The 27,763-nt window shown below is 36.4% G+C and overlaps 1 long non-coding RNA gene across 1 annotated transcript in view; it reads right to left on the bottom strand.

The window, feature by feature from the left end:
* The window catches only part of LOC128862777 (uncharacterized), a 101,645-nt gene extending 77,321 nt beyond the window's left edge, over positions 1-24,324 (bottom strand). Inside the window, exon 1 of the long non-coding RNA XR_008454547.1 lies at positions 22,637-24,324. This is a non-coding gene — a long non-coding RNA (uncharacterized LOC128862777). The remainder of the gene's footprint in view (positions 1-22,636) is intronic.
* Positions 24,325-27,763: the final 3,439 nt, after the last annotated feature.

Genomic DNA, 27,763 nt, shown 5'->3' with positions numbered 1-27,763 from the left:
GTTTGAGTTACGACAATACAATAGAACGACTATTTTCGATATTTAGCGTCACTATTTCAGCGCATTGTTCGGTGTAAAGCGATCCATGGTTAATATTGTACTGAATTGAGGTATCGAAAACATGAATGTTGATGTCGAGCGGTTGGTAAATGACAAAGGTATTCAGCGTTAACATACCGACATAAAAGATGGCGCACCCTGTATAACAATAACTACTGTAAAACTATTACAATAAATGTTCATGACCGTTGCACAAAGTTTTAGGGAGATCGAGACCTTCAGGCTTCAATACAAAATCCAACGCCAATTCATGTGCCTTCATGAGTCATAAATCTAAATTCACGCCTGGCTATATTAAGATGGTCCGATAAAAACTACGACTTTCAAGATGATGATAAAGAACTTTTTTTATCAACAATAAATTTTTCAAACAAGCTAAAACACATTTAAAAAAAATTATAATATAATATTATTAAAAACTTTTCAGGTAAGAATTAAAAAATTTAACGCGATAAATATTTTTGGTTTTAAAAAATCTTCTTTTCATTTTGAGTGACTTTAAAACTCTCTATAGTAAAATAGAGTTTAAATTATTACTATTATATATTCTTTTTTATAATTCTTTGGTTATTTGTAAAGAGAAATTAAGAGATCAGTAACCATTTTCTACAAAATTCTCGGGAAAGCACAGTTTTCATATGGAATTCTATGGTAATTTTCAAAGCGTTGGCAGCACCCGAAAATTTTAAATAAATATGAAATAAGTGTCTCATTATTTTGGTCATATAACATATCATATTTAGGGAATTAGAAAAAGGTAAAAAATAACATTTTAATCACTTTGAGGTTTTAATTTTTTTATTATTTTCATTAATTTTGTATAAAAATATAGTTTATTCTACAATAAATAGTATTTAACCCGAAGTTTCGAACATTGTACAAATTTCAAAATAATTCGAAAAATATCCGTAAAACTTTCACACTTTTTATTAGCATTAAAAACATAATAAAATTGGGTACACAGTTTATGGGCCATTAAATTTTAATTTAAATAAAGTTCAGTTTAGAAGTGTCTCAAAGTTCTAGTTAATTTTTTGTAATTTGTTCCCTGACGATGTTGCACCTTTTCTACATAAAAAAAAAATCGAATTTTTGTAAATCTTTTACAAAGTATCAAAAATCAAAGCCTTTATATTATATTTGTTTTTGAATATGCTATATATATTTGTATAAGTAGATATATAAAACCAATGAAAATGAGAAAAAATATGCAAAATAAAAGTCATCAAAAAAATTTTGATTTTTTCCCCTATTTTACAAATACAGATAGTCCCGAGCCTCATAGTTTGGGCTTATTCCATAATTAAACGATCTCTCTAAATACTTTGCACATTATATTTCCACCATGAAAAAGCTCCTCATAAAAACCATTTGGCTTAAAACTGTAAGTTCCTCCATTTGTAACACAACATCAAGACGCACGTCACAAATAGGAGGAGGAGCCCGGCCAAACACTTAACAGAAGTGTACGCGCCAATTATTTTTTGTTTTTTTTATTATATTCATTAGGCGAATCAAACAACTACATACTCACTTGCAATAAAGTTTAGAATATAAGTTTTTTAATATTTTTTTATATTCGCTTTTTATCCCCTCAAATTATTTTTTTTGTGGCAATAATTGATTAACAACAGAGAAGTGCCAACACAAAGGTCAAATCGAAAGGCAAACAAGAAGAGAGTGCAATAGTAATGAGAATGAAAATTAAAAAAAAAGCGAAACGCAATTAAAAGTAACGCAACAACTGTCAAACAAAAGTAAACTTCATCTGTCCACAAAAGCGACGAGAGGCGTTTTGTCACCAACGCAAAGGCCTAACAAAGCAAAGCCAGCTTAAAAAATAATGCCAGCAGCAGCAGCAGCAACGAAAATGACAGCAACAGTGTCGAGGATTCAGTAACAGAAATGTAAACAAAGCAAAAAACGAAAACAATTAAATGCATGCACACATACATACATACGCGTGTGTATGTCTCTGCATAAAATAGGAGGAAAGTAATGAAGAAGTGTAAAGCAAAAAATATAAATAAATGACTACAGCCGAAGGCAGCAAAATGTTGGCGATGCAACAATGTTGCAGCACTCTACAGTTATTGCAGTAGTTGGCGTTGTTGTTGTTATTGTTCCACGCTACGCACTGACGACAATTGCAATCATTCAACACGAGCAATTGTTGGTCCATTTGCATTGCATTATTTGTCATTGAGCTCTTTTCCTATTAATTTTCCTACATTTTTATTTGCACATTTTTTATTGCATTTAGAATTTGTTGCCGGAGCAAATGTTAGCGCTACAAAGTTACAAATTGCTTGAGCGACGCACAAATCTGGCCAAATACACAGCTGCCTCAAGTGTGTTTGTGGCGGCGACTGTCACAGAAAGTGTCAGACTAGCAGACGACGACAAACCGATGCAAGTGACAGTCAGACAGTATGACGGCAAAGTGAAATATCGTAGAACAAGTCCGAATTGGCAAGAAAAGAAAACGACTTGGAAGACGAGGAACATGTCGAGTTGTGTTGCGAAACAATGTCACACAGCAACATTTGTCTTACGAACGTCCGTCCTGTCAGTCTCAGCGATACAGCAGACATATTTCATGCGAGAGTAATGGTCAGATCCTTGCATACGTAATAGACATTTAAAAAACTAATTAAAGACATGTGGAGATATGCTAAATAAACAGAAATGAAGCTAAAAATGCAATAATGAGTTTGTACCCTGGACGAGCTGCATAAAACCACTTTTAAATGCATCGGAAGCGACTAATTTCGTTTGATAACGAAATTGAAAAGTATTAAAAGAATTACTGTTGTTTAAGGCTCAAGTTTATTAGACCAGTTTACAAGTAATTAGCAGACCATCCAATTACTATGTAAAATCAGGCACTGAGATTGTGAATCCATGCCAAAAACTTTTGTATCTGCTATTTTTTTGTTTTATTTATGTATTACACTTTTTTTCTAAATATGTTAGATTTAAGAAATGAGTAAACAATTTTTTGAAAATCATTTTCTTACATATTTTTCGCAACAGAAGTCGAACAATTTAATATTTTTGCAAAAAAAAACAATCTTCTTTTTTAATTTTAAATATTTTCATATCACTTTAGTGAAAAATGTAGTAAGAACCGCAGATACAGGGTTTGATTGAAAAGTAAGCCTTCCCGCGTCTGCCAAGCGATCAACCGAATCGGCTGGTGGGGGAAACTGATCGTTGGACCTTCCCCTTCCACTAGAAACCGGACCCAGTTCGCTGGCAAAAGCGGTGCAGTCAGCATCGCTCCGCGCGTGAAAGCTTCGACGACGCAAACAGACGAAGATGTGAACCGCCTTCCTCTGCACCTCCGCATTGGCCAAGATGGGGGTTCCGGTGCTTCCCCACCCTCCCTACAGCTTAGACCTGCCCCCTCTGGACTTCTTCTAGTTCCCGCACCTGAAAAGAAAGCTGAAGCGGAGACATCCGCCGCATACTGAAAAATGATCTCAAAGTCAAGCCTTACAAGATCCAAAAGGCGCATGGTCACACACCAAAGCAGCAAGAAGCCATACTTGAGAGGGCAAAGGAGTTGCTTCGCTGGCAGAAAGCGGTCAATCTCGAACTTTGCATGTTCTGACGAGAAAATTTTTCAAATTGAGCAATTCGTAAACTCCCAAAACGATAAAGTTTATTTGACCGACCGTTCATGCGAGAATTTGAGCCATCAATTGGTCACCAAGAGGCAGCACCCGCCGCAGGTAATGGTTTGAGCCGCTGTAAACCCAGATGGGCACTCTCCAATCGCAGTCATCGAGCCTGGCATCAAGGTAAATGCGAAATATTATCGGGAAGGTATTCTGGGGATTGCTTTGAAGCCATGGCCAGACAAACATTTTAGTGGTAGACCATGGTTGTTTCAACGGGACTCGGCACCGTCTCACAAGGCTCGAGTGAACCAAGAATGGCTAAAACACAACGTAACGAACTTCATAACGTCCACACAATGGCTCTCAAATTCTCCAGACTCGAATTCGATGAATTATTCTCTGCCATTTTGGAGAGCAGGTTACGAACTAAAAGATTCCTCAGCCTCGAGGCGCTGCAAAAAGCCATTGCCTGCGAGTGGATCAAAATTCCTGCAAGTCACATTCGGGCAGCTTGCGATTTGTTTCTGCACCGTTTCAAGGCCATAGTCAAGGCAAACGGTGGTCATATCGAGCAAAAGTAAATTGATTCTTAATTTTGTATTATTTTCACATTTTTTACTTAAAATTACATTTTTTACTTATTTTCACATTTTTTACTTTGAAAGTAATATTCCAAACTAAATTTATGGCTTTTAATTGGTTACTCTTTGAGTGCCGGACCCTTTAGTAACAGGCTGTTTTTTTTCTCAATTTCTACGAACACCTTTCGACTTTTTTCTGTGGCGAAAAATTAATCAGCAAATTTCGTTTTTCAGTAACTTTTTCACTAAATAAAAAATTTATTTTCAGTGATGGAAATCTTTATTTTCACCTTTACGCGATTCATTGCTTATCTGTTTGTAGGCTGCAGCTATCCAGTTCACAAGTCTCAAATACGACGCCATTTGCGAAAATGCAAAAATTATAAATCTTCCGATAGTATGATTAATTTTGCGCCACCTTGTGTACGTTTTATGATGACGACCTTAAAAATATATATGTGTATTTATACACTTATACCCGTACATATGAAACTCCCTGAACAATTTTTCGGTGTGCGCTAATTGGCATCAATTGCACCATTATTAGTACTGGAGTATTCAAGTGTCAGCTCCAGGCAAGATTGATATTTCTCTTCATTCTAATTGGCAAATCCAATCTCGAGAATTTTATTTTCCCACGTATTTATACTCTTTCAAAAGCCTTTGTCACTCACTTCTAATCCAATTTGTATTAAATAAGTATTTGGTTTCGCTAAACTTTTCCAACACTGCCACTCAGCCCTTCCTACTGCATGCCAATTTAACTTTGATTCCGCTTTTAATTATTTCTGCGCCAAAAGTCAGACGAAAACCAACGAAAGGTGGAAAAGTAAAAAAAGAAAGCGCGTGAAAACTTTCTTCGTCTATAATTTCTTACAACTTTTTAGATTTGTAATGAGAATGGCAAATACGAACACACGCCCAAATATAAGCGCGTAAATGTGGATTAGCTAAGTTGTAACTTTTGGGTAAATGTTTTGGTGGAATTGTTTCATTATTATTTCGGTAAGACTGACTGACATGTTGGCTAATTGATTTGTTTGAATTTAGGGGGAAGGTCCAAAAAGATTGTTTTCGAAGGGTAAGTATATGGGAAAATAACTTTATTGGAGTTAATGAGTTTCACTTTGCCAGCTTAATTACTATTTGGGCCTACTTTTTGTGCTTGTAAGCAAAGTTATAAAAATAATTAAAAACAAAATAAAAATTATTTACTTCCACCAAAAATGGTATATACCTGCGGCCACCAGTTATACGAGTAATCGCATTTTAACCACGCACTACCTTCCTATGTATATCCGTTTATCAATTTAATAAAATTTATTTTCCAATCAACAGTTTATTCGTTATTGGCGATTTTTCATCGATTAGACCACCGTATCGCCAATACCATCGAAGTGCGACCATAAATTGGCCGGCCAACATGAATTTGCACTACTAAATTCCTTTCGATTATCAGCAAGTGTAATCTGGGCGCGCATCCAAGCGATGAAAAGCAAAAATACAAACATTTAAATGCACAGCCACACATTCATTTCCCAATGGCGGCCCGAACAAAGTGGAGGGGAAAAGTTGGCGCATGCCATCCGAGCATGTAAAGACCACTCACTAGCAGAGCAGTGGATACAAGTATAAAAATGCAATAGTGCTTACATAAAAGCGTGTGCGCACATAATACTAAATAGGTGGCGCGTACACGTACACTTGTGTGCACAATAATAACAGTTTTTTACCGGGCATGGATGGGGAAAACGCGGTAGAAGATGTCCACCACGTATTCTTCGAATGTGGGCGATTTAATGGCTCCAAATGGAAGCTTCGCAGCATATTTGGTGGAAATTATGACTCTAAGTCATTCGTAAAATCCATGGTGCAAAGCAGAGAAAAATTGGCGGCAGCATGTGACGTTATTGCAGGACGATGAAGAAATTAAAGACCCTCGAAAGACTACGGCGTAGTAGTCCGGGAGCCACGGGTCATTTTGACCTTATCATTTCATGCCGACTGATTTTAATATTGAAGGCAGACGCCATCCAATGGATGACGAAACCAACCGTCAGCTGATCCAGTAGCGGTGGGTACGTGCGTGGGATGCTTCGAAACGTGTCGAAAAAAAATGTTTAAGAACTCATTTAATACCGGCTGAAATTTTATATGTGTATTGTTGACAGTTAGCAAAATAAAAAAAATAGTCAGCTGCGCCGTAGAGGGGGAAAATACGTACGGGCGAACTTGTAAAATAAATTAAAAAGTAAAACTACTTTATGCCAATTGAAATTTCTTTACATAATTTTGGACACATATGAAAATATAATAATGATGGTCAGCTGCGTTTATAGCAGTGGGAAGACCGTCAGCCGAAGCAAGAATGTATCATTGCGTTCAGCTGACGTATTTTTCCCCTCTACGGCGCAGCTGACTATTTTTTTTATTCTACTAAATGTCAACAATGCATGAAAAAAGTTTCAGCCGGTATAAAATGAGTTGGTAGAAATTTTTTTTCGACACGTTTTGTACCACCCACCGCGGGTGCACCAGCTGACGTTCACCTTCATTATTCATGAAAGCTAAGTCACAAGTATAGTCAAGAATTTAGAGGTATAAAAACGCAGTCCAAAATCGACCCCTGGCTCTCGGACTATGGGGCGGCGACTAATTCGCCCTTCCCCTCCACGATGTATTGCTTGACGGCAGTCTCATGGGGTAAGAAGTTCGACGAAACAAACTTTTCCTGGTTTCAAAGGGCCACTTGAGTGTAGCGCGCTACCATAACACCCATGAAAAATGCGTTGCGCGGCTTAATGCAAAGTTTTTGCCATTTATTTATTTTTTATAATATTTTTTTTATTTTTTCAGAAAATATAGTTTAAGCTACCACAAACTAAAACACTTAAGCTTTCACATTTTGTACAAAATTAAAAAAAAAAACAAAAACATGTCATCAACATTTTGAACTTTTTAATCGGAAATTCTAGCGAAATGCAAATTTGAAGTGGTTCAATAATCGTATTCATTCGGGACAATTTTTATTTACCCATGGTTTCGTGCATTTCTGCATATAAAAAAATTTGGAGCTTTCATTATACGGAAGAAAATTCATAAAACAGTCAACAATAAAAAAAATATCAAAAATCAATTTGAATTTTGAGCCACTTTAAACTGGCCCAATATTATACCAAAATTTAATGGGCTACGAAACTGCATATCCAGAATTTGACCTCTATATAGTAGACTGGCAGGAGATAAACGACTATTGGGTGAATATTGATGCTATTGAGGGTGTCAATCGCTCGATATATCAGCGACTGTGAACAGTTTTCAACCGCTTATTGCTCTACAAAAACAATGGTGCCAATAGACCAACAACGTTTGATTGTCATGGCAAACAAAGTATGAATTCGCCTTGTTTCATTCTCTGCTGACAGCTACATGGACGCGGCGAAAGAACAAAAACAAATCAGCTGATTCACCGATACCACCTTTAATGTATTTGCTTTGGTTGAAAATGCATGCGTAATTAGAAGTAGTAAAATTATGCAAAAATTAAGCTATTTAAAATTGTAACAAATTTATGAAATTAAATTAAATTAAATGGTTTTGTGCATTACACAACTAAAGAGGCAAACAATAAAAAACAACTTGCGCGCCGGACCCAGCTGTTGTAGGTTCATCAAGATTTAATGAAATAATCAAAAACATGGTGGGAAAATTATAGCCGCAAAGCTAAACAGCTTGGAACCGCCAGTGAGATAATGGAAAAAGTGGTTAAAGGTGAAATATTCTAATTGAGGTTTTAAAAATTAAACAGCACGGCGTTTTGGACGTAGGTTTGGACAGAACTCAAAAGCAAGAGCAAGAAGAAATTTTCTGAAAATCAAGGAAACGAAGTGGAGACCCAAACGTTTTGCATGCTCTAGCAACAGCCGTAGTGAGCTGCTTAAAGTATGATATTTGTGTCAATGCACTAGGAAATTAAATTGGAATGAAATTTAATTAATTGGGAAGAAGCACCGCTAAGCAGGAAGCTAGGCACAGTGATTTAATTGAAGTGCCTGCGGAAGAGCGTGAAATGATCGCTAATCAGAAACCTGAATTACCTGAAACACAGCGCATTTGAAAAACATTACAAACTACAAATAAGAAAATCTCAAAAAATGTGAATGTTCGTGTAAACTTTCAGATCTTCCCTTTCCTCACTAAACCACAGCTTAATACTATACATTTATTCTGATTTTTTAAAAAATATTTATTGCAAAGTAACAAAAATCAAATCGAATGCCGTAAAAATGTTATCAAAGTGACGGCTATTTACAATATATGTAGATGTCCATTCCCAATAGAGTAAATGTTTATCGATCAAGTAATAGCCTAGGCGTTAATCGCGATTACCGGCGAAGTTAATTTTGATGAAAATTATTATATATTTAAAAAAAAATCTTAAATTGCAATTTCTCAAACTGATCGGAAATATTAAAAAATAATGTAATTTCGAACGTGTTAAGGCAAACTAGCATTGCATAGAGTCTCTTTTGCTCATATTTTTAGAAATTTGGTTATTTTTCATTCGCAGTAGATATCAACTGGTATTTTTCGGGGCAATGTTGCCTTCGAAAATTCCCCTAATCCGCTTAAATTACAATATAAGCATTAAGTCTAGTTGTCAATCTGCATTAGTTGCACTTAATTCTTCAGATAATTCCGAATTAATACTTTAATCCCGATTAGCGCCACCGTCTGCCTAGGCTATTACACAATACAAAAATAGAATACAATCGTCTCAGCGACAAGAGTCTATTCTACAGATAGTCGATATTCGCAATGGCGGTATTTTTCCATGAATTATGCATAAAAAGTTTGAAATTTTAATGAAAATATTTTGAATTTTTTAAAATCTTCACTGGTTTGCTATAAAATCAGTTACATTTTTACAAAAAAAAATTAAGTAAAAAATAAATAAAACTTTGCAACATGTTGCGCTGCCATTATTGCGCACACAGGTGTACGTATGGCACATACATACATACCTACTTATACATATACATGCGAGCATTTCAAAGGATACCGAGCGGATTATCCAGCCAACGGAACCACCCGCCAAACAGAGCACTTTATACTTCAGTGAAATATGAACGCAATAAAAATGGTTCAAAAATCGAGTTACACGAAAATCTGCTATGTAAAAAGCCGGTCAAGTAACCCGTGCAAAGATAAATAACGGGCAGAAAAACAGCTGATGTCAAACAGCAGCGGTAGCGCAGCCATGAATATGCTTGGAAATATATGTGCACGTCTACATATATGTTTACATGTACACATACACAAACATATTTACGTATGCTTTTAGTGGTCAGCACGCCGGTTAGCTCAAATTTTGGATTGACCGCCAGTGAACGTGATCTGAGCAGAAATTGCAACAGCCACAAAGCAAACAAGCAGCAAACTACGACTATTGCTCGTCGTTGCTTATTAGATAGTGTTTTTTTGGCGTCATTGGGTTTTGTTGTTGCTGTTGTTACACTATTGCAATGTGAGCTTTTGTTTGCTGCTTTTATGTTGTATGCCAACAACGCGTCGATCATACGCACAAGCTCTCTCATTTGGCTGCCACCGCCACCGCCTGCTGAATGCTGCCGCTGAACTGTTTGTTTTGCGCGCTCTTGGCCGGCAGCCCGTGCGCCCGATAGCTGTTGGCTGTTGGCGCTGATGGCAGCTGGCTGTTGGCTGTTGGCTGTTAGCTGGTGATGCAATTTCGTTAGTTGCCCATATGTGGTTGGATGGCTAAAACAACAATGTGCAACAACAGCAACAACCAACCAAAGTGATGGCTTTTACGTGTGCGCTGCTGCTGCTGCTGTTGCTGCAATTTTTTGTAATGCAATGCGTGACTTTGCGCACACACATTTGGCGCAATGCATGCACACACTTATACACACACATACCCATGCATGTACATGTGAATCTACTATCATTTCTTATTATAATTATCTATGTGTTTTAGTCGATTTTATGCATGTCATGTGACCTATTTTATTTAACTACCTCGTTTGATTAAAATTTCGTACTTTGCAGCTTTTTTAAGTAGTTTGAAAAACTTTCGATTGAAAATTATTTGAAAATTTCACAAGGCAATTGTGCAAATGTTTGTTAATAAGTATTTATGTACAGTGAAACTCCTCTTGGGCGAATACTCACCGTCAGATAACTTTTGTCCGTCCAAGAGAGATGTCCAGAGGGCAGCTTCTTCCGATACATAAAATTTGAGATAGAAAAAAATGTCCGCTCAAGGTAGTTGTCCAACTAATAGAGGTGTCCGTTAGGAGAGTTTACACTGTATTTATGTATATAAACTATTAAGCGGGCATGCAGGCAGAGAGTCCCAAGTTGAAATACGTCGTGAAATATCCTGAGAAAGTAATAAACTCTTCGGATTTTATCGCAATTCTTCCGCTCATTGCTTATCCTCTACACAAATACCCTCAAATAACAGTATTTTCCTGACAATCGAGCTTGATTTCGATCTGGCGAAACTATCGAGCGTACCGGCAAATAATGAAAATAACTTACAAGGGCGAGGGTTGAGTGGGCCCAAAACCTAGTTTAAAAACGTATTAGGGGTATACACCAAGTTGAGCACATTGGCCAGCACTCGGGCAAAAGAGCTGATTAGCGTAAAACAACTATAAAGTACACTTAAAGTAAAAATACGAGGGTTGTTTGAAAAGTTCGTTGGGCATTCGTTTGGATTGATGAAGTCCAGTAATTCTCCTTTCGCATCACGTCAACGCACCAGCTCACGCCACAGCAGTTACCGTCGCAAAATGAATGGAAATAGGGTCCCAATTCTTTTCACATCCCCTTTTATTCACCAAACTTGGCTCCGTCGGATCCCTCGGACTACTATTTGTTCGCTAATTGAAAGAAATGGCTGGCGGGAAAAAGATCTTATTCAAACGAGTAGATGATTACAGAAACGAATTGCTATTTTACAGACTTGGACATATCCTATTACTCAGAAGGGACCAACAAAGTAGGACAGCATTGGGTGAAGTATATAAACCTAAACGGAGACTATGCCGAAACATAAAAGAAGGTTTACCTGATGCAATTAAGTAGTTTTTATTACCACTTATAGCTCTTCTGCCCTGTAGAAAGGTTGTGTAGATTTCAGTGGTGAGTCTGGCCCAATTATAATACAACCCTGCTTTATACTTTTGTTTTGTTTTCCCTACAAACACCTTTGATTTCAATAAACACCTATTTTTGCTTTTCCCAGCATAATACCTCTCTTCTCTACATACACCTCTAACATTTAAGGAGTTGTTGTGGTTGTTGTTGTTGTAGCAGTAACTTTACCCTGTCAATGTGGTGTAAATCACCGGTCGTCTTCGTCTAGCTCATCTAACGGTAGGCTCAGGAAGCTTGCTGTTTAGACAGGTTGGGTCGAGGGAGAGGGGTGTTAGATGAGTGGGTTTGATGGGGTATGTGAAAAGGTGGTTAGTGTCGCGCGGAGTGCCTTCATATGCCGGACATATTTTTAGTATGTCGGGGCCAATTCTGGATAGGTAGAAGTTTAACCTGCTACAGTATCCACAGCATTCATCTGCCATGGGTGGTGGTTAGAGTCCGATGACGGCATTTGTAGCTCGGGAGCTTAGGAAGGGGGTAAGAGTCTGCCGATGAATATCGTTAATTATCTGTCTGTACACTGTCCGATCCAGTAATTGTCGATCTGTTTTGTCCTGGATCTCATCCGCGTAATTAAGGAGGTGTCTGCTGATGTGCCTGGGAGACGGCTCAGGCTCAAGCAGGTGTCTTTTGGGTGGGACCTGCGGTAACACCCTAACGGGAACTGCTTGCTGAGCAGTTTATTATGCTCCTTTACATGAAGCATACGTGGCTCGTCGTGTATATTTTGTAGTGGGGACATCAAGAGACATCCCATCGCAGTCCTAATGGCAGTGTCTTGACAAGTCTGTAGCTTCGTCCACTGCGAATCACTGGTTCCAGGCGACCAAACAGACGCAGCATAGTTTAAAACCGGCCGGCCTGTTGCGCAATGCAAGCGATTTGAGGACCTTGTTGCGAAGGACCTTGAAGACTCGTGGGGTAAAGATGTAAGATCCTCGCAGTGAAGAAGCGAGAAATGAACTCGCAGCTTTGTATTTCCGCTCTGTGCATACTGCTCTAACTTGAGGCCCACCTATCCAAGCCCAGGCCACCGATGGCCAAAAGAGTCCACATATATCGAGTGCTTTTTAGCTGCATGAGAACTATCGATATCGATGAGAATGGTTTGACAGCTGAGAATGGCATACTGTGTTGACAGTTTTGTTCAGGAAGGTTTGGCGAGACATCGTGAATCGTTTAACACCAGAACAATGCTTCCAAATTGAAATTTACTAAAAAAACGCATTCAATAGATAGAGCGAAGTCTTGAAAAGAACGGCGAAATACAATTCGTAGTCCTTCTCAACTCATTGGCTTTTATCTTTCCATAACAAGGAAAATTGTACTTCTCGTGCAATAATTGAAGCCAAATAACTGTTGTTTGCATCGAATTTTTTGCTGATCGAGCTTACTTAGTTTATACTAATTAAAATTTATTGGAAAAAGTAGTAAAAAATTGGACTTATCGAATTGGAATAGTAAAAAATGGACTTATCCACTCTTAGCCGCGGTCGAAATGTCATATTCCAAAAATAAAAACCACGAAATTATCTTCCAGACGACAAAAAAAACCAATTCATTATTTTTTCTGTTTTGTATTATCATTTTAAGTTCATCATTTCAAGCTCTTAAAAAACACGCGATACGAATAATCAATTTTAACGGATGCCCTGTCTAGCCAGCTCATTAGCGTTTCAAATTTCTGTCATATCGCTGTAATTTGGCACATCAACCGTTGAGGGTAATATCGTTACATATTTGAAATTTCCCGCTTGCCTATTGAAGGTGGTTTACGTTAATATCTTCTGATTTCAGATGTTAAGTTACCTTTCCTTTCCAAATTCACCCAACATTTTTCGTTCCACTTTCTTCGCCTCAACTTACACCCAATGGATTTTCAGAATTAGAGGTTTCCATTGTTCATAATAAAATTCCTGAATTTGGTTCTTTTACAAATGCCTACCACTTCGCTAATGACTAAATCCGTTATGATTCAAAATTCGCACACAGCCTTGGCATTAGTAGATTTGCTTACAGGAACGAAGATATTCGCGCGCTTAGTTGAGAAAAAAAAAACAATGCATGCAACACACAGCTAAGTACTCGTACAACAAAGTTACCAAAGGCAAATATTTTTCGAAGGAAATTACGCCGCCACGCCAGACCCCTTCTTTGGCAAGCGCAAAAATCGCAAAGAATTTGTTACAAAGACACTTGAAGCAATGAGTGGCTGGATTACAATAGAAATTCTCTGCTCATCATCGCGCGCACCGCTCGCCAGTCTGCCGATGAAATGGATGAAATGTGGCACAGTTAAGTAATTAGTTTGTAAGCCTTGTAATTGAAAAGTGTCCGCTTGAATGAGCACAAGTAAGTAGCTTCTTGCGCAGAGTGAAGAATGAAGAAAGTATGAATAAGTAATTAGATTTTTTTCAGTGAGAACTGCGAAATTACAAGGGAAAGCTAAAGTAAGCAACAAAAGAACAAAAACACAAATGATGCTGTGAAATTCGAAATTTGAAAGGAGTGGCGGAAAAGCTTGCTAAAATTATTTAGCTATTTTTTCATTGCGATTTGTTGGGCAAAATGTGTTTAGCGAGGGAGAGCGCGCTGATCGGTTACGGAGAGGGGAATGCGAGACTTCGTTATATAATTTTTTTGATTAAAATTTAACTCAAACAACTTTGCATGCTTTTTAAAATATGTAATATAAATATGCGGTTGTCTGAAAAGTTCAGTAATTCAATTTAATACCTCCATAGATGTCGCTAGGAGTATTTTTAAACCTTCCCAAATGTCTTGTTTTTTTCGTCTGTCATCTGTCAACAATATTCAGTTCATTGTTTGTTACGTTTCATACAACAATGCATTTTTGTCGCTCTTAAAAATGTCGAATTTCGTGCCTTCAAACTACGATTTGCAGACATCGAAAAACCACTTGTGAAATGCTGCTCTTCCGGTTCAAAGGGAAGTCTTTTTTGCATCGAATCGTTACGGGTGATGAAAAATGGGTGTATTTCTCTAATCCCAAGCGTAAACGATCGTATGGTCCACCCGGCCACAAGCCAAAAACAACGGCCAAACCAAATCGCTTCGGCCGCAAGGTAATGCTGTGTGTTTTCTGGGATCAGCATGGTATGATTTGGTACGAGCTATTAAAACCAGGTGAAACAGTTGACGCTGCACGCTACCAACGACAATTGGCCGATTCGAACAGCGCTATACACCGGAAAAACCCAGAACATGCCGTTCGGCGTCACAAAGTAATTTTTTCTGATGACAATGCACCGCCACATCGAACAAGAGCGACCCGGGAATTGGTGAAGACGTATGTACGATTGTGAGCCGCTGGTGCATGCGGCTTACTCGCCAGACGTAGCGCCTTCCGATTATCATTTGTTTGCATCGATGGGCCACGCACTTTCCGAGCAGCGCTTCAATTCTCTCGAAGAAGCCAAAAAAATGGCTCGATGATTGGTTTGCGGCCAAAGGCGCACGCGCGGCATCCACAAATTGACTGAGAGGTGGGAAAAATGCGATGGCTATTATTTTGAAGATTAATTTTTTAACCATTTTTTGTTAATAAACGTTTGAAATTGAAAAAAGTCTCATTTCATAGGTATATACCGGTAAAGTAAAGGGTGTTTTTTAAAAGTGAGTAAAGTAAAGTAATACAACAAAACCGAAATATTGTGGGAGCTTTTTGTTTTATAATCCGGTAAGTAGTTTCATGGCATTTCGTTTTTTGTTATCACATTCGGCATTTGCCAGCCGCGGCTACGAGTTACTTAGTCCATTCGATCAGTCCAATTTTTGACCATCAATTTTTTATTTTTACATGAATATTTAATATTTTTTTTTAATGAATTTTTCTATATGATATTTAGCATCTATTGAATTAGTAGCCCACTCCGTCAAGCGAGTACCTTATGCGAGGTGTGTTCAAAAACTTACGTAACTTTTTATTTTTGTCGAAAAATATTTAGTCATTCCTACTTTGTTATTTATTCAAACAGGGACCTCAAATCATAAAGAACGAATTGCCTGCTTAGAAATATTTTTTGAACGCACTCTATTCTATTTATCGAAAGTTGATCTTAAGGTATCCAAATGATAACAGCGAAGGTCTACGAGTAAGTGAGAACCAACAAGAGCCATAAACCGCAGTTTATAGGTATACGGTTCAGAAAATTCGGATGTATTGCGATGAATGAAGCCTAGAATCGAGTACGATTTCGAAAGAGATGCTTTCCATTTCAATTCAACCGGGCTATAAAAAATTGTCAACTACTTTTTTGCAATTCTTTCTACATTAAATCGCTCGTGCAAGTAATGACGATCATTTTGAACTAAAAATTATTAAAATCGGTTCATTTTTGACTAAGTTATGAGCATTTAAAAAAAAATTTCTTATTGAAAAAAATCGATTTTGAGCCGAAAAACAAAATTGCCGATAAATCTTGGAAAAAATTTGTTTCGGGCGAACAAAAAAATACGTGTCTCATTATTTTGACCAGAGAGCAACATATTTGAGTTACAACGAAATCGAAAAACATGACCCGAATAGCCCGGTTGAATTGAAATGGAAAGCATCAGAAGTCAAAACCAAATTGCACAATTTTGTTTGTAACAAAGAGAATTGAATGAGGTTTTTCTTTAAAATAGTACGCTCAATGAGGAAGAAAATAAAATAAATAAAACTTTTTTGATAGCTTCTATAAATTTGCTGTTACAACGATTTTTGCCCGACCAATATTTTTCGTTCCATTCTTTACTAGTTCCTTTAAACTTTTAAATTTTTAATTTTATTTCTTTTAAATTTTTTATTTTATTTGTATTTATTCTTAAGATTTCACCACCAAATATAGATACATCTACTGCACGTGTACCAATACAACAAAACCAAAAAAATCGAAAATCAAATTTACTAACATCGCCCGAAGATTTAGAAAAGTCCCCTTACTTTTTGGCCACACCTGGTATAATGAATGTTTTATAATTTTGCAGCCAAACTCTCTCATTTTCTTTCGACTCATCAAACATTAATGCGTCTGGTGTTGTAATGAAACACTTTGCCCTCCCTATCAATCAATTATGTCGCTTCAATTGATTAATTATTCACAGCAGATATCAAACTCAATTATGTTACTAGGTTTACCAGCTCATTAAGTATTGTATTATTCTGCTCCACGCCCTCCAAATGCACACCACTGCCTTCCTTGGCGTCAACACCGGCTTTGCTGTCATTTGACAAGTTCCAGCTCCATTATATCTTCGATTATTTGCACAGTCACATTGTCGCAGGTCATCCATTTTTCAACACCAGTTAACATTTGCTTTAAAATTACTCGAACTCGTAGCATTTCAGTGGCGTTTCCCAGATGGAAATTTAATTCAATAACACAGGCCGACAAAATTTAACCAACATTCAGACCCAGAAACCAGACTATATATTTCCGAAGGTTTATGATGCGCTGAATCCAAATCTGGCCTCAGAATTGCTCTATTAGTTTGAGTTTTCGAGATATCCTAACCTAAAAGTGCAAAAAACCCCATGTTTGCCCATATTTGAGGTTATGTAGCCTTGCAGATGTTTTCTTTCACCAAAATTAAAGGATGGCATCTTTAAATACAATCCTTCTTTTTTCAAATGGCGTTTTGTTTGCTCAAATATCATTTTTTTTTCGCAGAGATATCGCATTTTGAAATTTTCATGTTTCGAAATTTTCCTACACCTGAAAATCGATTAAGATAACATAGACATGATATAGTCGCTTACTAATTTTCTTGGGTTTGAGGGCCTGAAATATATGGATTAATAGTATGTAAATTTGGAGTTTGTGGGAAAGCCTGCTTGCGGTTATGTGGGTTAGCCTGCTCGCGGTATGATAGGGGTGGTTTCTAGGGGTTAGGGCTGTGTGTGACTCGGTACCCAAAGGTTAGATAGTGTAGGGATGTGGTGAGTCAGCACACTTATGGTGTGAGACAAAATTTTAAGAAAAATAAGACTCAATTCAAGAAAATTAGTAATCGAATATATCATGTCTATGTTATCTTAATCAATTTTCAGGTGTAGGAAAATTTCGAAACATGAAAATTTCAAAATGCGATATCTCTGCGAAAAAAAATGATATTTGAGCAAACAAAACGCCATTTGAAAAAAGAAGGATTGTATTTAAAGATGCCATCCTTTAATTTTGGTGAAAGAAAACATCTGCAAGGCTACATAACCTCAAATATGGGCAAAAATGGGGTTTTTTGCACTTTTAGGTTAGGATATCTCGAAAACTCAAACTAATAAATTAATTTTAGTTATCAATCCGAATTTTGCATGGACAGAGAAGCAGATATTAGTTTAAATTATTTCGGATACTTTTCCTTGTAGACTAGTGTAATTTGTTTACTTTTATATCACTTTTACTTTAGATTCGTCGATTTTCTTTTATGCACTTAATTAACATTTAGATTTGAAACCAACTTGAAGTTCACTTGAGAGTAAATGTTTTCCTCATATCACCTGAGCAAATTTCCAATCGTGCCTCGAATTGGAAACGTCAGCATTTTCAACAAAAACGTTACTTTTTTGGGATTTTCTAATGGAACAAAAGCTAGTTTACAAATTAATCTCAAATATTATTATTTTAAAGTTAGCCTCAACATAAAAATTCGGAACATCATGAATGCATCGATCTTTTTTCTTTAATTTTACTCTTAAAATTTATTAGTAACAGTGGAAAACATGAATATTTAAGGGGACAAATACCTGTAAAATTTCGAAAAAAAAAATTTGTTTTAAGAATTTTTAGAACGTAAATTTAAGTATTTCTTATATTATAGATCGCCAACCGTGACGACTCTTTTTTTTGCGTTCGAGCGCTGGGAGAGGTATAGCTACGTTGCCGACTTCAGACGCGTTTTTCTCATAACTATAATATATTTTTCGAATTGGCGTACACGATAACACGACCTATCATCCTGAAATTTTGCACACATCTTTTTTATGAAAGAATTTGAATTTACAAGTGTTCGAAAAATTTTCGAAAAAATAAATTTTTGGAAGCAAAAGTAGTAGGAAATTTTTTTTTAAGCATTTATTCCGCGAACTTTTTTTCCATTTTTTGTCTAATTCATATAGAAATTATTACATTAATAAACAAAAAAAGTTTTGGTTTTTTGTATTGAGGTCACTGACTCCGATACTACAAGGCCCGCCGATTGAGAAGTCCCGCCGCGACCTTCCTGTAAGAATTGAGTGTACATCCGCCATTTTAAATGATTAAATTAAAAAAAAAATTGTTTATATTTTTTTAATGTATAAATAAACTGATTGCCAACTTTGAAAAAAATATACTGACTTCTTCATTTTAAATAATTTTAATGAAAATCAGGGAAAATATGGCCGTTTACAAGTATCTGTCCCCTTAAGTCAAAATTCAGTTAGTAATAAACTACCTCAAGCCTCATAGTTTAAGACCTATCAAATGCAATAACATCAGTCTAAATTAAAAAGTGGTTGCAATGCCTTGAAAAACAAATAAATAAAGAAAAAAAATATGAAAAAACTAAAAAAAAATTAAATAAAATTAAAAAATACAAGTAAAGTTTAGAGTTACAAATTTATAAAAGCTTGAAAATGAAATTGAAATTTGCAGAAGGCCAGCCAAGTAGCACCGAGAGATTTGGTAGAACACTCAGGCTAAAAAGCCAATAGTATTTGATGCTCTGGAAAGTAAAAGGGTTGATAGTCAAGGAGTAAAGGAGAGAAGGAGAGAAGTGACAGAGAGAAAGAGATAGGATAGAATATAGACAAAGACACAGATAACTAATCTACTGAGAATTTTTCAGGTTCTTTGGCAAGTCTGAAAATAGCCTCCAGTTTGAGAGAAGGAATTTTATACATTCTCATGACGTCGGAACCTTGCTCTAGCAAAGGCAGAACACTCACAGAGAAACTACTCGTTGCTTCTCCAAGCGAACGGAGCTAACGGTCGTCATATACTCACCACATAGATTATGTGCTGTAATAATACCGACCATCAACCGAACGTCTTTTCTACCAAGTTTTAGAAGAAAGTTCGACAGTTTTCTGCTTGAGCTTGTCACAAAATACTGGACCATCGCTCATTATGTAAATTGGCAAATCTTGGCATCTGCGGCACCCTGAGAACCACACCACATTATGCTTAACCTATTACCAATAGAGCATTTCGGCAAGCAAACAGTCTACTCAGAATAAACCAGAGAGGACACTTTTCAATTTTAGAAATATCCCCTGCAATCCTGGTACAACGGATTTCTGTAAGACCAAGGATATCAACTTGGATAAATCCTTCGTCACAGCATTTCCTTCCAAAAAAGAATTGGATTTTTGTTATGGAAAAAGATATAAACATCTATACAGATGGCTCAAAACTAGATAACAGAGTAGGTGGAGGGGTTTACTCCGATAAACTCGGAGTTAGCTAAACATTTCACCTACCTGATCATTGCAGTGTATTTTGGGCGAAAGTCACTGCCATAAAAGTGGGACTTACTGTAATAAAAACGTAATAACGTGTAATAAAAAAAATGTTATCCACAAATGAAGTCTTCATATACTCAGACAGTCAAGCAGTAATAAAAGCGCTAGAATCTAAAACACACTCGTCAAAAACAGTCACAGAGTGTTTTAAACTTCTAAAGAACGTATCAAAATACTACAAAATACGCCTTATTTAGGTGCTAGGCCACAGGAATATAGCAAGGAACTGTAAGGCAGATGAACATGCTCGAATTGCTACAACACTCGACCTCCAAGCGGATAAGACGCTGACACCAATGCCTTTGCCACTTGGAAGCTACTGATAGATAGGGAAACCATCAATACGGTAAACACAAAACCTCTCAACATGCGAACTAAGCAGACAGACATGGCCGAAACAGCGGTCGATCACAAAGCTTGTTAAGATTTTAACAGCGAAAATATAAGAAAAATGATAGGGGTATTAACCGGTCATTGTCTGATAGGCAGCCACGCTAGAAGGTTAGGACTGCCGTACTTCGATTTCTGTAGAAGCTGTCTAAATACAGTAGAAGAGGAAACAGTCAGGCACCTTTTATTTGAGTGTGAAAGATTAGCGAATGGAGGCTCCACACGCTTCACATGGCATTTTTAATTGCTGTAGCGGACATAGCGCATCTAAAACTAATGAAGCTTTGCTCGTTTATTTAACCTACCGAAAGGTTTGAAAAGGAACCTATAGGGTAAGGATAAGTTGCAGTGGTATCACAATGGACCTATGAAAGGTATAAGTGTGGCATTGCAACAGCCACCCCACCTACCTGCCTATCTACATAATCGCTGATCCACTTCATTAAGCCTGCAGAACTGATTCACATTATTGGCTCTGGTCCCTGTGCGGTGACCGCCGCAGTTGGCCAATTCATCAGCAATTTTATTTCTTTGAACACCAAAGTGTTCAGGAATCCATATAAGTACAGGCTTATTCTGTCTTGCAACAGAATGAAGCTTCTTCTTACATTCTTGAACAGTTTTTTATGTTTGCTTTGCGTTTTCCAGGGCCTTCAGTGCAGCTCTAAAAGCCTAAGAAAATAATTTTTGGTGCTTGTTGGACGGCAGCCTTTTTCAATGATTCAGTGTTCAGTATCCTATAAATAATACCAAATACTCGTACTCGCTACGGAGAACGGCACATATGCTTCCTCTACTACTAACACATTTTTTACATTTTGTTGACAACCCAAAAATGTGTAGATGATTTTCCGCGTCTTTGGCGTAATTTCATTTAGTATTCGTTGAGTACTTGAGAAGTGTAGACGATTTCAGTGTGATTAAAGAAAAACCTAATTGAGAAGAAAATGGAAGAACTATCTGAGCAAAAATTCGAAACGTTAACTTATATAAAATTAGTATTTCGGTATAAATTTACGACCTTGATGAAAGTAAAAAAATGATCTTTTATGTATTTCATTATTAGCTTGACTGCTGTAGAGAGGGCACCGTATTTGGCCGCGTTACTGGGAGATAAGTCAAGCCCTGAGAGTTCCACGTCACATAGTGAGGATTAAGAGTGTTTTCCGTTATTATCAATAATAATGATTTGTATGTAATTCCAAATACCCTTTCTCAAATTTTTCACTTTCAATATTGATTTTATTACAGTTACAGCACGAACAATACACTGGAATCAAGTGGGTACCCGGGTACCCTGGTTATTGAACAAGCGCGTTAATTAGTTTGACCCTCAGAAATCAAATGCTATTTTCATTTAAAAACAAAGTTGAAAGCGTAGATCGTTGTAAAATTGACCAAATAACGAGGATCCGGGCGGAAAAAAATTTTTATCAAGCAGTTTTTGATTTGCACTATCTCAAAGATGGAAAAGGGTACCCGGTTATTGACACAAGCGTTAAGAGTTAATTTTTTTAGCATTCCTCCACAAAAATAAATCAATAGCAATATTTTTGAGTTGAAGACAGAATCAAATCACCAAATGCCAACCCAAATGCTTTGCTTTGATTGGGGCAAAATAAAGTGAAATTCATGAAGGCAATGGAATTTAAGGTAGCAACATTACCAAACTTGAAAATATCGAAGTAAAATACTGGCGTCTTATCCCAGATTTACTGTGGTTTCTTAGCGTTTTGGATAGCTAAAAAGATGTTAAAATAATTTGCATAATAGTTTTCATATTTCCATATTTCTTCTTTTTTTAATGATGTTAAGTAGGAAACTCATAGTGAAAAATCGCAAATTATAAACTTCACCAAGCAGCCGTTTTAACTGTCAGGACTTGATTCGAATTTTTTTTTAAATTTTTTTTATATTTTTTTCTTCTTTTATTAACTGATATACCCTCTAACTAAAAACAGAAAAAAATCGAGGTCTTAAAATAATACTAAAAAAAAAAGTATGTGCACAAGCAAGCCAAATATTTTTTGAAAATAAACTCTCAAATCGAATATCTCGGAAACGGTTAGTTTATAAACATCATCTCATATAACCAAATCAATCAGAATGAACTCTGAAATAATGTCGCTAAATATCTAGCACGACTTTCCCGCTAGCTCTGTAAGTGAGTCATATTTTTATGATTTTTCTGCAGTAATCATCGCTCCAGATGACTGCAATCGTTCGGTCAGTAGTGAATGAATGCGAGGCTTATTTACAATATTAATAACTTATTTATTATGCGCACTCACCTAATTGAATTAAACAGCTACAACAACAATTTATTCACTGCCGTAGGAATTCGCACGTTCTAAAAGTTATTTAGAACAAGAAGCAGAGATCGACCGCTTGCCTGTTGCAGATGTTGAGATGTTACAGTGAAAAATTGCAGGCTGGCAGTCAGTCAGCCAATCAAAAGTTTTGAAATTGCTTACGTAAGTGTAATTTATACACAGCATAAAACTGGGCTCAGCTTAGGAAATTTTCACGCTTCCGATATGCAGCAGATTCACAGAAAATTCACAGCTTAATTAAAATTGCGCTAAAAATCAGTAAACTGCGCACAATTCAAGTACACAAACGATTGTGAGTAAAATTAAAAGCGAAAAGTATTTTATTCAATTATCGATTAGTATAATATTTTCCCAAATTTTTTTTTTTTTAACAAATAATTAAATTTTTTTTTTGTTTTGTTTTTCTTTTTTTTGTTTTTTTACAGCGCTACTTTTTGTATGCCCATTTACAGAAATACGTTTTTTTTATATATTTCTACAACTTCTTTCACTTTGATTAAATCAACACTCCACTTTATTGTTCGTGCAAGTACACTTTGAAGCAACACAGCGGAGAGCGCGCGGTAAGAAAACCAAATTGCAACTTCTGTAAGTGCAAACAATAGTTCCTCTAATTTTTCTTGTTGTTTTGCAACAACTACCTCGTAGTTTGCATCCGCCACTTCACTTACCGCACAGCAACAAACACAGACGCGCTGCTGCAAATGATTTCTGATTTCTGTTTACTTGGACTTCTTGTATTCTTTGTTGACTGTATAGTTGTTTTTATGCCGCTTTGTTTTTTCTTCTTTTCCTGCAATTTACAGTAAGTTAGACGCGCACTATAAATACTGCTGAAAACCCACCAACACAAACACAATCAGCGATGCTGGTACAACGGTCACAAATGCGACTTTAGCACTATAGTTGTTGCTGCTGCGACTGTTGCCGTTGGCCAACTCTTGAAAGCCAAGAACAAAAATGAACGGTGAGAAAAAAATATAAATAAAACCCAGATGCCCAGGCGCTGCGGCACGAGAAACTCTTAAATCTCGTTGTGCTTGTTGTCGCTGCTAAGCCAAATGTAGATACTTAGATGCGCATTAATTCACAGATACACACATACATGTATGTATGTATGAAAGTATATCTTCATACTTCTTTCGTACACCACTAACGAAACTCTAAAACAACAGCAGCAGCAAATTCAGGCAAGGGATGCTGAAGCGCCGCTCTAATAGCGCACTCAATTCACTACAATTCATTTAACTTCACCTCACTTCACCCCACACGGGTGCATCAACGCTTACCGCACTTCATTCTAATTTGCTATTAGATCACTGTTATGTTTGATTTTTTTTTCTTTTTTTTTTTTAATTTATTTACCTCTATATTTTTTGCAACTTTATTAAGTCCCAATTGGCGTATTAAACAAAAACGTGGTGCCAGTGATTATTCTACTTAATTATTTGTTATTTTGATAAATTTGTTTTTGTTTTGTAATTTGAAATTGACCATCTGCTGTTAATCGTTCGCTTAGTTGGCCCGGACGCATCACCCACGACCAACAGACCAAGAGCTCGTATTGAAAACTAAACTGGCTAAGTGTTCAGCAGCAAGCGCTGGTAATTGGCCAAAATGTGTGTTGCCAACAAGCAAGCGAGCGTGCGTTGCTATGAACCAATACTGTTGGGCAGTTCAACTGTTGCTTGCGAACTTGTTCGTTGCATGTTCGCTTTGGGGTTGTAATGTTGTGTTTTGTTGCGACTGGAAGATACGCTAGCACAGTGAAGCAAATGTGATTGACTAGTTGATAATAATATTACAAGAATTGGTATTGTGATATATAATATTAAAAATAATAAAAATACGATTAATGGTATTAATTGTAATAATAGTAAATATAATAATAGCAATATTAGTTGAGGTGCAAGGTTTCTTTATTAATTAAAGAAATAAGAACAATAACAATAAAAATCTCTGCGAATATAGAAGCATATACTTTTATAGCAATTCACTAAAGATCACTAAATCTTACCAATTTTTGGCCACCTCAGGCATTCCTCAAAGTAGTATTCTAGGTCTGATCTTATTTTTTCTCTTTATTAAATTTCAAATTTCTACTCAGTGCAGATTTTTGAAGTGAAACTTCTTAGGCGTCGATGGACGAGCGAGAATGTAGAGTAAAATTTTAAGGTCATGCAACGTTGTGGGTTATTTTCGTTCCGCGAGAGAGAAAAGAGATATAACGTAGAGGAAAAAGAGAGAGAGAGAGCGCCATACCTTTTATATATCGTAGATACACTTTAGGCTATTTTTCCTGAGTTTTTCCTTGTGGTTGCTAATTTCTAGTGAGAAATAACACTTCCCACTTTTTGGCGCTTGTTTGTTGGTGCATACTTGTAGGAAATATATTTTTGGTGCCTATTTTTTGGATTTATATTTCCTTGGTGCCTACCGTTTGGGGCGTTTTTGGCCGCAAGTTTTTTCGCGTTTTTTTTTGCGCCTACTTTTTGGCGCTTATTTCCGTTTCCTGACTAGTGCTTGTGCCTACTATAAAGTGCTATCCCTTCCGACGTCGGATTTATTGGTATTGCCTTTAATTGTCGGTAATTTGTGCCATTGCTGCGGTCCTGGAATCGCTGCGTTTGTGCGGGTGATAAACGCTCGAAGTAGTGCGCGTTGTTGCGACGGTTTGTGTTCGGCGTTTACCTACACCGAGCGACCCTTCTCCGTTTTTTGTAAATTTTGTCTATTTGTATTCTTTGGAAATTTTGTAATTTATTTAGATATATATTCTTTCTCTCTCTCTCTCTCTCTCTCTCTCTCTCTCTCTCTCTCTCTCTCATTCTCTCTCGGGTGTCTCACTCTTTCTTTGTCTGCCTTGAAAGTTTCACTTCTGTTATGCGTTTTTTTTTTTTGTTAAGAATCTTAGACATTGTTTTGAAGCAATTTTCTCCTTTAACTTGTTTTAAAAAAGCATTTTACCAGATCATCGCTACTCGCTGTCAATAAGGTTTGCTACCATTCTGCCCTTTAATCGTCTTCGAGACGAATTTAGCCGAAGTAAGCTGTATCGCGCATCGTTGGCATAATTTTTTAGTCGCAGTGGGTGGAATATGGCAAATTATTTCGTTACTTCAGTCACAGTTGCTATGCCAAGATCACGATGAAAGTCCTTGTATAGTATGGCGTAGACGTCAGATAGAGGCGATGTACTACTTAACACCATAAGTCGAGTGTAAATTAAAGCATCTGAACGAAGCTTAGTTTCATGCAGTCCGATATAGATAGGTAGCAATTGAAATTTAACAAAATCGGGCACTAGTAACATAGCAATAATATTGAAAAATTACGAGAAGAGAAATATTAAGCACTACAACTTTATGCCGCCCTGGAATGGAAGATAATTTTTACTAGTATTCGAAAGCTTTTCGGGCTTGAAAAATTTAGAGGTTACTCATTGTCTCTGGATGGATAGTTCGCATAGCAATAAAAAAATTTAAAAAAAAATATTTAATAATGTTCCAAATATGAAAGTACTAACAATTTTTTGAATGGGTCTCGCGAACTGGCTGAAAAGGGAAAAACATATATTAGGGAATACAGTCCGACTATGTTTCAGTTCCCATATAATTTTATAGGCTTTAGTGCAGTTCTTGAGGTATATCTCAAGAAATTGATTACGATCTTGAAAAAATGAAACAGGGATTCTCTATACCTTGCAGTGAAACTAGAAATGCAAAAACGCTATACTAAAATCTGCTAGAGTACGACAGCACCCCAGTTACAGAATACTAGTAACCTTTAAAGAAATAACAGTAAAGTGCTGTCACAATGTCCACACTGTGGTGCAAGGAATTATATGTAAAAGTGTATGGGTGCGACAATTTTTGTATGTATTGCAGCTTTTCAATTCGCATAATCCATGGAGTTTACAAGGTTTTTACAAAACAAGGAAAAACGCTCTAATATGATGTTTTAGTTAAAGAAACTATGGAGGCTGAAGCACACAAAGGCAGTTTTACAAAAAAACTAACACCAAAGGTATAATATTAAAGATGATAGGAAAATTATAATCAAATGACTCAATATAAAAATTCTTTATGAAGCTATCCCTAAAAAATTATACCAAAAATATAAAAACGAAATATGCATTCCTGCTCTCCTTATTTTTATAATTTTTTTTTTAAAAATTACTGTGCTTTTTGGGGTGCCTATAAAAAATAGTTAACATTTCTGTTTTGTAATAAAGCACAGGTTATCATTTTTGAACACTTGTGAAAGAAAACATTTTATACCGATTTCTCGGAAAAGTGATATTTTCTCATGGGAATTCAATTGCAATTTTCAAAAAACAAAAAAAAAAAAAAATTAAATAGGTGCCTCATTATTTTTGGTCACAGAAAATGCTTAGGGAGTAGAATCAAGACATTTTTTGGGCTATCCTAGAATAAAAAGACGACTTGAACAAAAATTTTCCTCCTCGATATTCAACTAAAAAAGGCTTAAATCAAACTTATAGTTACTGTAGCAGTAGGCGGATAATCGAAATATGATTGAATATTTGTGATATGATATTAAAAGCTAAAAAATCAAAGATTTTAAAGGAGATTTGCGTAGATTTATATATTAATTGTATCGGATATTTATTCTATATCTAGCTTTAAAACAGCTGCTTTGAAACTTAACATACATTTTCAATTATGTCGTCAATAATTTCAGCACTTACCATTTCCTAATTTTTTCATATACATAAATTTGTAAAATGTAACAGACAAAATTACACAGCATTTTCCAGTCCCCAGATTTGCCACAAATGCGAGTAGTCGAACAGAAAACAGTTGCCGCCTTCAAACAACAATCGCTACCAAACCAAAATAAACAACACCAGCAACAGCGACAGTATCAACCCGCACCTCTCTGCACCACCACACACTCAAACACACACACACAAACCAAAGGATGGCGGTGGAAAAGAACTTCAAACATTTTTGCTACTATTTACCAGAAGCTTACTGGGAATCTGCAGTGAATGAATGCAACAGGCAGAATGGAATTGCCTAATGGCCCACATTCGAGTGGAGGAGCGCTGGCGCACTCGAA

Source organism: Anastrepha ludens, chromosome 5 (assembly GCF_028408465.1).
Source record: "Anastrepha ludens isolate Willacy chromosome 5, idAnaLude1.1, whole genome shotgun sequence".
Lineage (NCBI taxonomy): Eukaryota > Metazoa > Arthropoda > Insecta > Diptera > Tephritidae > Anastrepha > Anastrepha ludens.
The sequence above is the reverse complement of the archived record's forward strand: the minus strand, read 5'-3'. Positions and strand labels throughout refer to the sequence as shown.